The sequence below is a fragment of the Cuculus canorus genome, chromosome Z, assembly GCF_017976375.1.
Source record: "Cuculus canorus isolate bCucCan1 chromosome Z, bCucCan1.pri, whole genome shotgun sequence".
Classification (NCBI taxonomy): Eukaryota; Metazoa; Chordata; class Aves; order Cuculiformes; family Cuculidae; genus Cuculus; species Cuculus canorus.
Genome location: NC_071441.1, coordinates 25,265,968 through 25,271,967, shown reverse-complemented (window position 1 = coordinate 25,271,967; position 6,000 = coordinate 25,265,968).

Below are 6,000 nucleotides of genomic sequence, written 5' to 3'. Positions count from 1 at the left end.
TTTCATTCTTAAGGAGCATAGAGTGGGTATATGTCCATGTACACTTGATATTCCTGACATATATTTCCCAGGGTCTTGAACCTGTAAGAAGTCTCTGAGTTTTGATCCCAGATGAGCAGCTCATCTCACCCTGACTGTGAAAGGAAAGTGGCTGTGTTCTGTACTGCCTTTAAGTCTTCATTAGTGTCTCAACTGGGAAAGGAAATATATGTCTGTTGTCAAGCTGTTTAATTTATAGCCATTGTATCTAATGGCTTTATACTCTTCTTAAAATAAAAATAAAAGTGGGGGGCAGAAGACTGTAACTGATGGCATGTGGAAATAAGACAGAAAAGAAACTAGGAGGAAGATGGAAACAGCCTCGTTCTGGGCTCTTCCTGGTCTGAAACCCAACTGTAGGTAGATTGTGAAACATCTGCATGGCAGGTACGCATGGCCTTAGGAAAATCTTATAGTGATTCAGATATGTAGATATTCATGCTGATGCTGTTTAGTTTTCCTTGTTATTAATCAAGCTGTACAGTGTGAAATCCTTATTACAAGTTGTAGTGCTGTTCAACTGCCTTGGAAGCTGATCTGTACATTAGAGACGGGCATGCCTGGACCGAGGGCAGTTTGTGCTATAACACAGGTGTTTCCTCTTACATCATTTGTATGAGTATTGTTGCCCACCTTTCCTAACCACAGTTTTACAATGTCTCCATGGCTATTACAATAGCTATAGGTTTGGTTAAAAAAATATTCTTGTTACAGTGTTTTCAGTTGTGTCAGTGCTGGAACAGGAAAATCCAGGATAGTCAACACCATAAGCACAGGTGAATCTCTGCTACCTCAGTGAGTCCCATTCTGTGGATGGGAGAAACTCATGACTAATAGAAGGCTCTTTTTTTTCTGTGAATTCGCTGTTTCTGCCCAGGCAACTCGCTGTAACTATGAAATGCAACTGTTCTCTAAATGTGCATGTGGGAAATGTCTAGTCTTATGATGTCTGTGAGAAGAATCCAAGGTTTCAAAAAAGAAATTTAGGTCTGCATACTGTGTTTTGCAACATGTTTCAGAACTGGCCAAAGCCTGCCCGTTAGGCCTCTCTAAACTGATGAAACTTCTCTTTTTTTTATTTTTAGTTTTGCTTTTTAATATTCTCTAGGAAGTAAGTCATCACTTACCCGACTTTTCTACTGAGAATTATACATTTATCCATGTTGTTAGGTTTCTTCAACTGTCCCTACAAAATAATTCATACATTCATTTCTCTCTTCCCTGCAGTATCCAATTTGAAACCCACTGTGCAATGCAGGAAACAAGACAGAACTCATAGATTTTGGTGAAAACTTCAGCTAAGTGCCATTTTACTTTTGAAATTTATGTCTCTCAGAGAAAGTCGGACTTGCCTCATCACATGACAAGGATTATTAGAATAACTCCTGAAAGATTACTGTGGGCTGGAGGAGAGGCACACCAAACCTGTGTGTTACTGTGTTGTGCTTTCTTTGTCATGCTGCCACCGTCAAGGTGCATATTGACAATAGCTAAGGGCAGGGCACTGGTTGCTGATTTGGGTCCGAGGAATGCTGGTGCTCAGCACTAGTTTTGCTATGGACTCAGTGTGATCAGTTTTGGGCAAGTAGTTGAATCTTGCTTGGTGTGGTGTTCTCTCTCCTTGTGAGGGATTGGTGAATGGCTAGAGGAGACAGTGAAGGATGAATTGTTTATAGTTTGTCAGCTTTTACTACGCATATAATAACGTAGCCCAGTAAAGGGAAGTGAACTGTTAAATATGACTCTTCATTGACAAATAATTGCTGATGGCAACAGTAAAGAAATTTCATTCATAATAGGAAGAGCATAATTACCCTAAGATAGCCCAAGATATCTGTTTCCACTATCAGATTTTTTATGTCAGCAGAATATACAGAAAAATTGTTACTTATTTATTTGGAAATACTTTCTGTAAAGACGTGTAAGATCTTGACAGCATTGTATATAGAATGTTTTCCAGTGCAGAGCTCTGTTCTTTTGCTGTCTAATAAAAAACATAGGATAATGCAAATATAGTTGGTAACTGCTGTTCATACATAACAACCATACAATTTTTTTTTGAAGTAGCACTGTTAAAAAACAGTAGATAATGAAATAAATTCTGATAAACTAGATACTATGTGATTTTTTAACCTGCTGACATATAATTCACTGCACAAGGCATTAGAAATATTAAAAACCTAAATGAGAGAGCTGTTTGACTAAAATCTGCTTGTGTGTGATCTTGCATACCTGCGCAGTCACTTACTTGCATGGAGCATTTCGTATAATTATCTGGGGGACTGAATCACAAACAGTTTGGAAAGCTCTGTCTGTGGACAATAGGTATATTCAGATACATGTTTTAACATGATAGTTTCTAGTTGGGTTATTATGCAGAGGAACTGCCTCCCTAGAGCTGCCTGTTAAGGCGGCATCCCTCTGAGGGTTTTGAGTCTTAAAGGAAAAAAGCTAAAGAAGAAATCTGCAGCCTAGCCTCACTGGATTAACTTAAGCCATCTTGCGTCACTGGCATGGCTGATGAAACGGAGTCTTTCAAAGCCTGGGACACCAGCGGGACATCCTGTTTCAGTTTAGAAATCACCCCCCTGGCCTGCACCTCCCCAGTAATAAAACAAAGGAGACCAAGGAATAATCTCGGGCTGAAGAGGCTGCTCAGGCACTGATTGTCACCCTGGCACCCAGCCAAGCCCAGCATGCCGCAGAAATGGGCCCAAGAGGGGAGCGGCTGGAAAGCAGTCAAAGAGCACCGAAAAGGGAAGTCATTAAACTACCAACAACAACAAAACTCTCATTTGTTCAGTTTTCCTTTCTTCTTGTTCCCCTCTCCTCCCCTTTTTCTTTTCTTTTTTTCTTTTACTTTTTTTAAAGGATGAATTCAATACAAAACTTTCCTCCAGACTGTAATGAAAGTCCAAATCCACTTATTTCTATCACCCCAGTGCTGCTGCTGTTGCTCTTTTGTTTCAGTCACATTTTTAATGAACTTATGCATAACTTGACTTCCTTATTTCAAAAATAATAATAAATGATGACTAGACTGTGAGTTTCTTCCAGAATCAAAGAAAAGGTTTTGTAAGCAGCATGAGTCTTGTAAGTGAAACTCTTTGTATCTTTGTGATGATACTCTTACAGTTGCAGAATGGTTTATTTATTCTCTCTTGGAATATAATGGGGAAAAGGGAGAATGAGGGTTTTTTTACTGTTCAAGGGCTGGATTCCTGCTGGTGGAACTGATGTCGATACACAGAAGAGAGTGAAGATAGGTTGATTTATTCTAGATATTAATCTGGTCTGTAATTAATTTTTTTAATCAGAAGAATGTAAATACTTTGGGGAAAGTGATTTTGAGCTGTAAATAAGTAGAGTGTGAGTACGCTGATAAGTTGGAAAGGATGTTATTATAATTAAGATTTCACCATGTAAGATTAAGAAATGGTTTGAAGACATTAAAATCTACCCTCAAGGGAGCTCTGACTTTTCAGACAATAAAGAAAAAAATGACAAACCCCTCCCCCAGACTATTGAGTGGTGTGACTCAAAGAAACCAGCCAAACAAAGCACTCAGTCTGCTTAGCAATAGAAGTGAGTTGGCTATGTATTGTAACAATAACCAGACCCCATGACAGTAATGGCTCGATAGTGGAGGCCTAATAAGGGAAACTAATAAAGCAAGTAATGAATATTTTGGCAGATTATGGAGAGAGATGTTAGATAATGTTTACTTTTCCTAAATAGGGCTTTTAATTAGCACCAGGATGCTTCCTCTGCAGCCATTTGGAGAGCAGCTCTGCAATGGCTCCTTTGATACAACACAGCACTTCGGGTGGCTGTTCAGTTGTCAGCACTTGACATTGCGGAGGAAAGATGCAACCTTGAGATATTTCCTAACATATGGCTCAAAATGAGAAGCTTTTAGGGGAGGGGAAGAAACTGGGGGTGTAACTGATCAAAAATATTGTAGTAGATCTAAGAATACCCTCCAAGAGCTGTGCCTCACTGGCACAACCACATTGTTTATAACAATCTGGTAAGTCTTCAGAACAGATGAGGAACACCCATGCAGAGCAGCTAAACCTTGGCTTTTGTGAGAGTGGCTATATTTTGTATGCAGTGCCTGAAGGGTGAGGAGAGAGGAGGGAGAGAGTGGTGTGGCTTTTTACATGAAGGGAAAACTACAGCTACCAACTGCAGGTGTGTACTTAAAGCACTTTCTATGACCATAGGTTTTTGTGATTTGTTCTTCACTGTAGATGAGATTTTATACATAAACTGGATCTTTGCATCCTAAATCCACACTTGTCTCTGTTAAGAATCTTTGTTTTTAATGCATTTGCTTACTGGGTCCAAAAAACTTCAGCTTAAGCTACGGGGCAATGGTATGTTGAGCAATCTGAAAGACAAAATTATATTTGATTGCTGTTGCCCTTTTATTGAATAATTATCTATGCACATACAGAGACATTTCTCAAATCTTCAGATCAGCTCTTCACGCTTCTTGTTACTTTCTTCCTGCTCACAGCCCTTTTTTACAACAATTTACTAATAACTATTCTTCTAATTAAATAGCTCAAAACACATCTTATGCAAATTAACTGAATGTGTATGACACACATGAAAATGTGTTTGGGCGAATGTACCATGGACACCCAACTTGACACTCACACCCTATTCTCCCCTCTTTATTCACATTTATTCACCTGCTGGTGTGCTATAGACTTGTGGGTACTGGGCAGTGAGTGGGGTCACTCTGTGACTGACAGTGGTTGAGACTTTACAGAGCTACCCTTGATATCTCCACTGCAAATTTTCAAACTGTTCTCCTACTGCTTTTAGCCATTTTGAGTATTTTTAATTGTTTCTGGATGTTGTAACATGCTTACTCATCAAAATAAGGGTGAATTAAGGCCATTGCCATTTAAAAAGAATATGTGTGAAATCATGTGGACATCAGTTTGAGTGAGGAAGCAGAGATGTAATATTTCTTGCAGACAGGTGTACTTACAGAACATAACTTTCCAAAATGTGGACTCCTACAAAACCTATTGACTTGAACTGTAGCTGAAGAGCAGTGCTGCTGAAAGTTTGGTCCAAACTGGCTTTTAAGGAGGTATCAAAATCCCTCAGAGGAGGTATGAGCTCAAGGCTTGCAACTGGACACCCAAAGACAACTCCAGCTTAAGTTTTGTAGTTGAATGCAGCATTCCTTAACATGTATATCTCCAAAAGGTTTTGCAGGCCTAAATTTCAGGTCCTTGTAAATCAATTTCTGGTTATAAAACTGGTGCATTTACAGGAATCATGCAGTAACACATACCACCAGGAATGATATATGCTCACACACTACTGACATTTAGCCTATCTCTCATAGTGAAATCCTCTTGTGACTTCATCAGTTTTGTTTTTCACGATCCTTTTGGCAGAAAGCTGAGCCAAACTCTGTTTAGCTCTTGCACAAAGAAAGCAGTTCCTTTCAGAAAAAGCTGGCTTTGGTGGGCAAGGGTTAACCAGTGGCCAGAGGTGGTGGTTACAACACTCAGAGTCTATAAGTGATGGTGTTGCAGCACATATCTTTGTGCTTACATATTATTTGATATTTACAGAGCCTGTCACCTCAAAATAAAGATCAGTTCCATTGTGTTGCCTCAGCAGATCTGCCTCTCCAAGGACTGTTAGTGGAGCTGACTGTTCTTTTTTACCTCTAGGTACAGAGACAAAAACTGTTTCTAAGAGCAACTTTCTAAGCTTCAGTGCTGTGGATATGAAAAGATGGAGTGTCTCCAATATAGGTAATACAGCATGTGTGCTTAAAACTGTACAGGAATGGATGATGTCTAATTACAGCAACTCTTGCATGAGTTGCTTAAGGTAACTGGATGTTGCCCCCTGTACAAAAGCTCCAGAGTTGCTGTCAACATCTGTTCACACCAAACACTGATGGCCACACTTGCTTACTTCAGC